Source organism: Phaseolus vulgaris, chromosome 3, assembly GCF_000499845.2.
Source record: "Phaseolus vulgaris cultivar G19833 chromosome 3, P. vulgaris v2.0, whole genome shotgun sequence".
NCBI lineage: Eukaryota > Viridiplantae > Streptophyta > Magnoliopsida > Fabales > Fabaceae > Phaseolus > Phaseolus vulgaris.
Window position 1 is genome coordinate 38576504 of NC_023757.2, and position 10773 is coordinate 38587276.

Consider the following 10773-nt stretch of genomic DNA (forward strand, 5'->3'; position numbering starts at 1 on the left):
TTAACATCTAGCAATAATGGTTGTTTGCTTCTAAAGCCTTTAGCAGAAGCATAAGAAATGTGACCAAATTTGCACAAAAGTAAATGAAGTGATTAGTAAACTTTGAAAGCAGAGATAGATATGCATAATCTAAGGATAAGCATGTTGGTGATTATTTTTAAGAACCATTTTGCAAGGTGGAATGAGTGCAGAAGGGAAAGTAAGTTTGAGCTATGTTGTGAAAAGGAAGTTCCCCTTGTCCTTTTAAATCCCATCTATTCTTATCTCATAGTATCACACATATCTGCCACAACTTGATTGGCCAGTGAATTAGAATATTCTTTAGTACAAACACATTATTGGTTAAGCCAAACTTAGAATGATGTCCCATGTTTGGAGTGAAGTCCTTTAAGCTCAAAAGAAGAAAAATAAATGTGCGTGTACTAGAGAAAGAGAGTAACCAACCACTTCTTACGAATCAATTGAATTTGTGGTTTAACTTTGTGGATACCCACTACTTCATCTGAAAAAGGGTCTCATTTTGTCTGACTGCTAAAATGTTCACTTCTTCATAATTTCTACAGTACAATGCTTACTCATCTACCAAAATGCCAAGTTCTATTGGTGTACAGGGAAGTTTAGGGGTACCAAATTCAACACCTTCTTCAATTGCTACTAAAGCTACCATCCACCAACAAATAATTGACGTTCTCTGTCAACGCAGAATGTTTCAGCTATACACAGAATCTTTTTTGGTTTCTTCGGTTACTCCTTCGGTATGTTCCCTATGCATTTTGGGTGGATGAAATTTGACATCTACTACAACACCATTCTCTTATACTTCTTCTTCTATTGGAACAAACAACAATACCTCGTAATCACCACTAAGTTCATATCTTAATTTTTGTAAAATCCATTTGTTGAGATAACTATATTCAGATTATGCAAATAAATGTACATGTTCTTAGTAGTTTATGTTTTTTTAAGTAATAACAGTGAAATTATTACAATTGTTTTATAGTTTAAAAATATTTTATAAGCAAATTATTACAATTTTGTTTGTACGAACAGTTCTATAAAATTATTTTTAAAATCAAGTTAAGTTTAAAATTAATTCTATTAATTTATGCCTTAATATTCCTATTGTCGTATATTAATTGATAGAGTATTTTTCTTATTATTATATTTGAGATGAATTTGTTGATGTGGTGGTTAAAGTTCTATATGTATTTATTAATACATATATTGGATCTTTATTCAACTCCTTTTATAACAAAATGTTAATAGAAAAAAGATGAACGAACTTTGATGTCTAATTTTTTTATTAAAGGTTTTTTTTTTTTGTAAAATTTTAACTTTTAAAAAAATAAACATAATATAATTTATCTTCCTTTGTAAATATATTGAATGGAAAAAACATGTAAGCAATATCTCATTTAATTTCCAAGATTATAGGTGTCATGATATGAGAAATTAAGAGTGTTTTTTCTTAAAATAATATCCGAAAATTGCTTTCTCCTTTTCTTTCACTTTCATCTTATTCCTCCCCTTTTCTCGTGGCCCTGACTCAGCATAAGCATTATGCTCTTTTAGAATTAAAAACACCTCTCTTTACCTGAGAAAATAACAGCTCTCTTTAGCAAACTTTTCGAAGTTTGACCCGAATTTTTTTTTATAAATATTGAATTTATAATGTTTTTATGAATTATTTTTCACAAAAATTATTATTTATGAGTACTTTTTTGTGTTTAATAAATAGTAAGTGAAATACATTAATATATTAAAGAATTGAAATTAATAAAAATACTATTTGATAAAATAATAAAATACATCTAACAGAGAGGGCGTATATATTCGTATATTGTTGGTTTGACATAGTAATGCAAAAGCAATATATTTTAGTCCCTGTATTTTATAAACTTTACCCTAAATTTTATTTTCTAAAACTTGACTTCTTATTTTTTACAAAATTATTAATATTGGCATCTAATCTCTGCCTGCAATTTTAGTCCTTAATTAGTTTTATCTATTTTTTATTATGAAATATTTGAATATGCAACTAAAAGAAATATTTTTTATGAGTATCAAATTAATTTTTCTTCACTTTTTTGGTAAATTATGAATTTCCTTTGTAACCGTTTAACGTCCGAAATTAAGATCAATAGTTTTCTTTTTATTTTTAAGAACAGTTGAGTTCAAATTGAATGAGAAGAAAAATTTAAACTAAATTGATTGGAGATAAATAATAATCACCGTATCTTTAAAAGTATAACTCTTAAACATTTTTTAATGAATTAAAATATGTATTACTTCCTTGATACGTTTAATTAGTAAATATTAAGTATCACAATCAACATTTTTAAAATTAAAATTTGAAAACTTATAAATAATTAAAATTAAGATATTATGAAAAATAAAACACGCCAAAATTATACACGGGACATGATTACTTAAAAGATATATAGGCCCATAAAGCTAAATAATTTTTGGCTCATTCTTCTTGCACCCAAAAAATTGTAATCTATTTTTAAATTTCTAAAATTTCTCTTCGTTGAAAATGAAAGTTTAGAATAAAAAAAAATAAGTTTTAAAAATATAAATCTGGTATAAATTTTTATTTGATGGAAATAAAATTTCAGAATAAAATTAGAAAATCAAAATTTTATTCTATTTTTTTTTTCAGAATACAAAATATACATTCTAATTTTTTTTGAAAAATAAAATCTAGAAACGTACAAGTGTTATAGAAATCTAAATCAGAAAACATTCCAATTTTTTTTCTTACAATGTATTTTAATCTACACCCCTTTTATTTAAGAATATTTTTGTAAACATCCCTCATTTTTAAGAGTATTTTTGTCATTTGATAATCCCTTATATTTAAGAATATTTTTATCATTTGATTTGATGTAAACTCAAGTGCAGACAACAATTCATGGGGTGCAGGAAGTAATTGTGATAACTTTTTTACATAACTTGAAAAAAATGGAAACATGAAATACTTGGTGCTGTTATGTTACCACTAACCCGTGTTTGTTAGAATCGATTTCTTGAAGAGAAAAAAAAATGGTGATGAGAAAAAATTCCTTGTTTTTTTCCCGCCGTAACTACCTCAGTGCCCGCCGAACCGGAAGGGAGAAGTGAAGGGGCATAATCGCCGGCAATAAATCCGCCGATGGGTCCTCATTGTCACTCTTCCACCCACTCTTACTCCCTCTATTTCTGTGTCGCCGCTAGAAGATTAATGTTGGTTAGGTCTCACTACCATTCTCAATTTGAATGTTAAATTTCAGAATTCCTCTTAGTATTAAATGTTTTAATTCGTTCATGAATTGGTTGTTTTGTTTGTTTCTGTTATACTCTTGGCCTGTAATGAGAATTGGGTATTTGATTAAGCATCCTTACTCGACTGAGAAAGGAGCAAGCTCCTATGAAAACCATACTATATTTTAATTTTTAAAGGGCTTCTAATTTTACACTGATGATAACAAAGCCAGCGTTGGAACAGGGTTAGCCAATTGGTACATCCCTTCATCACTAGTAGCTCTGCTTAACTAATTTGTAGTGTACACATCAGCATCATTTTTACCTCCCAACTCTCTTTTCTCATTTCTTGCTAAAATTGCAATGTATATCCTACCCAAGTGGCAATGCTTTGATTCCAAAGTTTATTACCAGAGTGCAAGTTTAGAGTTAACCTCTTCCTTTGATCTATCAATTAAAAGAATACAATTTGTAAAAGGAAGGCACTTATAGGTCCCTAGTATGCACATCCAACCTTGACTCATGGTGTGATCCAATCCTTATAAGAAAGTTTTTAGATATCTTGGAATTCTCTCACTGATGGTTATTCCATCACACGTGTCTTGTATAGCTTGCAAATTTAAGTCATGCGAACATCTTTTTGGCATAAAACTAATTAATTCTTCAAAATCCCTGTTTCTTCTTTTAATCTATGTTCAATCATCTTTTTTCTGGAACAAGGACTGAGTTCAAGAGGAGGTGAATTGAACTTTTAAAGATTTTTGCAAATTGATGAGTTATTTTCTTTGAATCAAGATAGTCTTTATGGACGAACAAATTTCAGCTTCAAGAGATGTCAATAATGCTCTTTAATTTCCATGAGCATACAATTAGAAGTTTAATTTAGATGCAATGTATAGGAGATAAGAGAAGTAGAAAAACACCAAGTTTTATACTGGTTTACCTTTACAAGAGAGCTAAATCTAGTTACCTAATCACTTCGATTACACTAATGTACTATAGTTTCAAGTTTTGTTAGAAGCTTTAAAAAACAAGAAAATACATCAAACACAACAAGATCTTCTACCTCCACTGGTGAAACACTATTGCAAACAATATTCTTGACAACCCTAGTTAAGATCAAAATCTTGAACCCTACATGATCTTTTACTACCCTTGTAAAATCCTTTTACAAGTAACATCTTGACCAATCTGGTAAAGAACAAATACACCAAAGAAATTAGAAAATGGAACAAGATCACCTTGACAAGTTGCACCACAAAATGAGAAGAAAAGATACAAAGGTGATCTCCAATGTTATTTACTCAATCTATGATCTTGAAGCCTTTGATTCAAGGGACTCCAAGAAACCTTTTTCTAGCTTTTAAAGCTTATTTCAAAGTTTTGAAATGATTCAAAACATTTTCCAAATTGATTGCTCAAAGATAGCTTGATATAGCTTTTATATAAAATTGTCAATTTTAATGGATTAAGATTTGTTTTAACGACAAAAGTTGTTGCCTTGTAGAATTCTAATTCTTAAAAACACGTTTTTAATGGATTAAAGTCAGTACACCGATTAAAATATCATTTTGATTTATTAAAACAACATAATCATTAGACTTTGAAATGTTTAAGTGAAATTAAAAGATTAAAATGAAGTTTTAATTGATTAAAATGTTCTTCCTTCCAAACCCACCAGACTTCAGAACATCTTAACCTATTAAAAATATTTTTAATCTATTAAAACAATACTTAACATTCACACAAGGCTAAAACACTTCCAAATAAATCACCTATCAAGATTAAGAACAAAGAAACAACTCACAACACATTAAGTACTCAAATTACACTTCAAACTCAAGATCAAACACAAGGTTACCATGTAATCTGAGTAAAAACTATCTTCATCACTTGCATCATCATCATCATCATCATCATTAACATAGCATATTGTGGTTGGAAACATAAAATGTTTAAGCTTGGAAGCATAAAATCTTCTAGCATGGAAGCTTTAAATCTTCTAACTTAGAAGCATCAAATTTTAAGCTTCAAGTCTCTACATCTACACATTTCCCACAATCTCATAATACAACTCATTTTATTTCTATGTAATTTACACAATTATGAATATCTCCCCTCTCCTTAAATTCCACACATCTAACATTATCTTAGATCTCATAATCCCATTAAATAGATTAGTGAGTTAAACAATACCTTGTTCTCCTACACATTTCCAAACTCCAACAGAAATACCATAAAGATCAATGACATTATCATTATCCCTTGTGGATTTCTTGTACTTGTACCTCTCCAACTTGAATTTTGAACTAGTAAACCAAGTTTTGTTTGTTCTCTTGAACTTCTAGTCCTTCAAAATTTGATCCTTGTCCATCACTGAAAAATAATTCTCCTACTTCTCTTTAAAAATATTAGTATGTAAGCAAAACATTTATAAGTAAACGCTATATTAGTTTACCTTTCAAAGCTATGATTTCTAGATTGTGAGCTTTGCTTGTTTGGATATTATTTAAATCCCTGTCATGGAGCAAAACTGTTGCTACTAGGAAGACTTGCAAAAATTTAGATAACATTTGGACTTAGAATAATGGCTCTAACAAAAATGGAGTTTACAATTGAAGAAATCTATAAAATAAACTTTACCACATAATCTAGTACGAACATTTGCAGAATGTTAAATCAAGGAATATTTATTTTTTTAATATCTAAATCGTTTCATTGGTTGTTTGTCATATTTCTATTTTGTTTTTTTCTTGTCTCTGTTGTGCTAGAGCACTGTTGTTGGCTTCCTTTGCTCCATTGTCTAATCAAATGCACTCGCACCACATCTTTTTTATACAGTTTATCACCATTGGGAGGGTACAACCCTGTTCATATGTATTGTATACTTCAAAGGAGATTGTACTAATGGATTCCAAACCCATTGTCACACATATGGATCCCAATGCTAAACTTCTACTAAGTTAGGAGGAGCCACTTTCAGATCCCAAGAGATACAAGAAACTGGTTGGAAAATTGAATTACCTCACAATCTCTTGTTCTGACATCTCCTTTGCAGTTAGTATGGTAAGTTTGTTTCTTAATTCTCAACGTGGAAGACATTGAAATGTAGTCATTCACATTCTAAACTACATCAAAGGGATCCTAGGAAATGGTTTGTTTTATGGACACAATAATGATACTTGAATCGTAGGATCCTCAGATGCAGATTGGGCAGACTCATCTTCTGACAAGAGATCCACTTTTGGATATTGTGTCTTTATTTGTGACAACTTGATCTCTTAGAAAAGCATGAAGCAAAATGTAATGACAAGATCCATTGTAAAAGAGAGTATAGAGCGATGACTTCTACATCTTGTGAGCTTATTTGGCTCAAACAGTTGTTATAGAGATGTCTCTCATTTGTGATAACTATGATGCTCTACATATTGTCTTAAATCCATTATTTCTTTGTATGACCAAATATGTTGAGATAGATTGTCACTTCATTTGAAAAAGTTAGATTTTATTTTGGAGACATTATACTCAGTGTGTTTAGTTTCAATGATTAGTTAACACATCTTCATTAAACAATTGTGAAACCCTAGGATTGATTATATAACTTTGTGCATATGATTTATATGTTTCAACATGAGGAAGTTTTAGATATATTATAGATATATATTTTGTATACGGGCTTGGGTCCATTCCTATGTAATGGCGCGTATGGTATTATGTATATATGTTCCTTAGCTTTGCTAAACAAAAACAAGAATATCATATGTCATGAATGTATACCATTTCTCTTCAATAATTTCTTGTATAATATTCTTGATCTTAAAGCCTTTATGTTGGTGCACTCTCTTTTGCATTTTTTTTCTTCATCTTAAAGCTCATATTTGTTGATATAAGCTCTGTCTGATTTCCCATTTCTGTCGAAAGTGTCTCAAGTGCTTAGTGTTGGATATTGTAATCTAATACTTCCCTCTTACCAAGGTCATATTGCCCTGCCAAGAAGATAATTTTTTTGTCTTCCCTGCTCTCCCATCCTTTTTTAGTGTAGTGTTTGGGAGGAGGATTTGGACCATTTTCTTCCTCTACATATAAAAATATTTATAATTGATTGTGCTTATCCTCTGGCAGCTTCAGGCATCTAAGGCACTGGTGACATTAGTGATACCCTGTAATACTGGAGCAGTTCTGATGTTGTTCTTCACAGGCAGGGAACATAATCTTGGTACATTAATCTTATAGATGATCTTTCCTCCCCGTTGTTGTTGTTTAAGTCTAGTTTCAGAATTATATCAGGTAATGGCCTAGAGTTTGCTGAAGCGAGGCTGTAACTTTGAAGTCAAAATTCACTTCAGATGAACCTCTTTGTTGTCCCATTTTTCTCTTAAAGTGACAAGTTCTTTCCTATCGTTCTTTGGTCTTCTCCTAACTTGTGTGTAGGAATAGCTTCAAGCACAACATGTTTTTATTAATCATGTTAGCATTTTATTTGCACATAATCTTTTAGAAAAGCATTTAATGTGCAGATAACAGTTGTGACCATGCCTAAACTCTTGGATTCCCTTAAGTACATACGAAAATTTATTCGTTTAGCGGGTTATTAAATTAAATTTCAAGTGTTGAAAGCTATGCTGTTGGAAAATATCATAATTCACAAGTGGTTTGCAGCTGCACATGGGCTGCCAACAATATCCAATATACAAAGACATTAAGAGTTTAAGGTTATTTCTTCATTTTTTAAGTATTAGATTACCTAAACTGATATGTAAATTCTTCAGTTAAATTATCTTTTCCATAATAAAGATAGACATTATCTTGTAAATTTTGGATTAGATAATCTAAAATGAAGGTTTTACATCTTGGATTGATCTTTCCACATTACAAAAGTGTTTAAGCTGATGTTGTTGGAATGTAGAAAAAACAAACCAGTTTGAAATAGAATGGAGTATATGGGAAACTCAACACTTTTAGGTCTGACAAAGATGAGCATGCAGCTTAGTATTTTTTTATGGGTACAACTAACAGTCATACAGTGTGGGCGATTTCTTCCTGCAACTCCATAGAAGATATGAAATAACAGCTTTGCACTTTTCTTCATCTTCATTGACACCCCTCTTCTGAACTCTAGGATTTGGAATGTATTTTCTTGGCGTATCTTCCAAACTCTATAATCTAAAATACAATATTCTGAATTCTAGAGTTCATAAGGAATTTTTTAGGTTTGAAAATACATTCTGAATTCTAAAATTTAGAATATAAAATTATATTCCGAATTTTAAAGTTTGGTTTATGGATTATATAATTCAAAAATTAAAAAAAAACTCGGCTCCTTTTTGAAGGATAGTTTTGGAATAAAAAGATTTGTGGAGGTGTGGAAGAAACCATGAAGGTGGAGGAATGTGAAGTGCAAATTTATGCTAAATTAGTTTTTGAAACAATGGTCCAATAAAACTTTGTTCTAGGTGTCATCATATTTTATGGGGGTGTTTCTTCGTACACCCCAACAATTTTCCCTCTGCGCCCATCATTTCCGAACAAAACTATTTTACCCCTTTCAAAATAATTTCTGGATTTCTCTTTCTGGAATGTTTCCATAACATACTTTTCATTTTATGAATAAAAAACATGTGTTCTGAAAAAAAAATTGAAATAACTTTTTGTTTTCTGGATTTTTTATTTCAGAAACACTTTTTGTTTATGGAATACTCCTATTTTAGAATTATCAAGGATAATTTGGATATTTAAAAAAATGTAGGAGGACAGGAAAGAAAATGTACAGGAAGAAAAACCCTACTCTATGATGGTCCAATTTCTTACTTGGCTTTTATTAATCTATTATGATTTATGAATATTTGCAACAGTAGAGTGAGGCTTTGCAACGATGTAAACAGAAAAATTGGAGATCATTTTGCATTTTTGAGAGCAAAAAGTTATTGCATTGACAATGCTTGTAAATTGAATTTTAATGGGTGATTTTATTGATGATTTATACTTGCTAAAGTTTTGAGTTATTTATAACAAGACTATGAATTTTTTTCTCACAGTACTATTTAGAGTAGGAATGAAGTGGAATGTTACGAATTCCCTCCATTGAAACATGAACTCACGTGCGATTGGTATCAGTCAATCACATTAGTGCATTGTGGGCGTGATGGAGTCAGCAGGTTTTTTAGCCTCCTTATTGGCTTGTGGCCAATGCCAAACAGAGAAATAGATTCTGTGAGAACTGGGCTTATCTCTTCAATTTAATTTATTAAAAACCAACACTTAACTGGGATAAAACACGACCAGTTACAGTGTAAGGGAAAAGTAGAAACCTTAAAGAACAAAGGGAACGAAAATGTTGACACCGGTGTTATGCAACTGTTGATATATATATATATATATATATATATATATATATATATATAATAATATAATAAATAAATTTATAATTAAATAATATAAAAATATTAGAATACTAATATTATTAATTGTTAGGTGGAGGTATAAAATAAAGTTGGATGTCAACTCTAAAACAACAAACTGTATTAAGAAAGGCGTTAGAAAATGAGAGTATAATAGAAAAATCTAAACATAATTTCAATTCAAATATTGAATTTGTTAAATTTAAAATTTATGTTTTACTTTAAGATTTCTCATTTCATCGTTTCAAAATTCAGCAGCTTATATTTTTAAATCATTGCTATTTTTTAAATTTTACTCCTTTCCTACTTAACCTTTACTTTATTGTTCTTATAATTTAAATATATTTAATTTAATTATGTTTTTTTTTTAAAAAGCTTCCAACTTATTTGAATACTAAATAGATTTTTTAATCATCTATCTTTTTTTTTTTAATTTGGAATGTTGACATGTAGTATTTTATACCATACATTTGAAAAATATGAGTTCAGCCCAATAAGATACTCTATGGACTAAATATTTCATTTTCCTTTTTATTTTGATATTTACATAAGCCTACTAGTTAAAATTTTAGAGTAAACTCAAATCAGAAGTAATGATAAAGAAAAATCCTCTTGAATTATCTGGTATTGAAAACAATTAATAAGATGTCTACTGATGATTTTTTTAATTAGTTTCTTATCTTAAAAAAAAATCAAGTCATGAAAAAATCTATCATTGAAGAAAAAAATATAAAAAATAATATCTTCGAAGTAAAAACAAAAATTTTCAAATAAAATTAAAAAAATCTTAAATAAAATTTATTTAAAATATAATTGAATAAAAAATATATATAATTTTTTTAAGGTTTCTTGATATTACAAGATCACAAATAAATGGTTTAAGAACTCCCATTAAAAAAAATTCTTATTTGGAATCACATTATTGATTGTCATAGTCATAACCACTTCTTATTACATAAATTTATGCACAATAATAATTATAATAAAAAACTTACGCAGAAAATTTTCTTTATGAATACTTTTAAAAATGAAAAATATATTTAACTTCTTCTTCAATTGAAATTAGTTTGTGCAGGAATTAATTTCTAGAAGTTATTTCCTATTAGCTTCAAAATTATATATATTTAGATTT

General features: G+C 29.2%; 1 long non-coding RNA gene across 1 annotated transcript; it reads left to right on the forward strand.

The window, feature by feature from the left end:
* Window positions 1-2936: 2936 nt before the first annotated feature.
* LOC137807542 (uncharacterized) lies at window positions 2937-6767 on the forward strand. Its single transcript, XR_011080551.1, has 2 exons — window positions 2937-3229; window positions 6085-6767. It is a non-coding gene; the product is annotated as an uncharacterized lncRNA (long non-coding RNA).
* Window positions 6768-10773: the final 4006 nt, after the last annotated feature.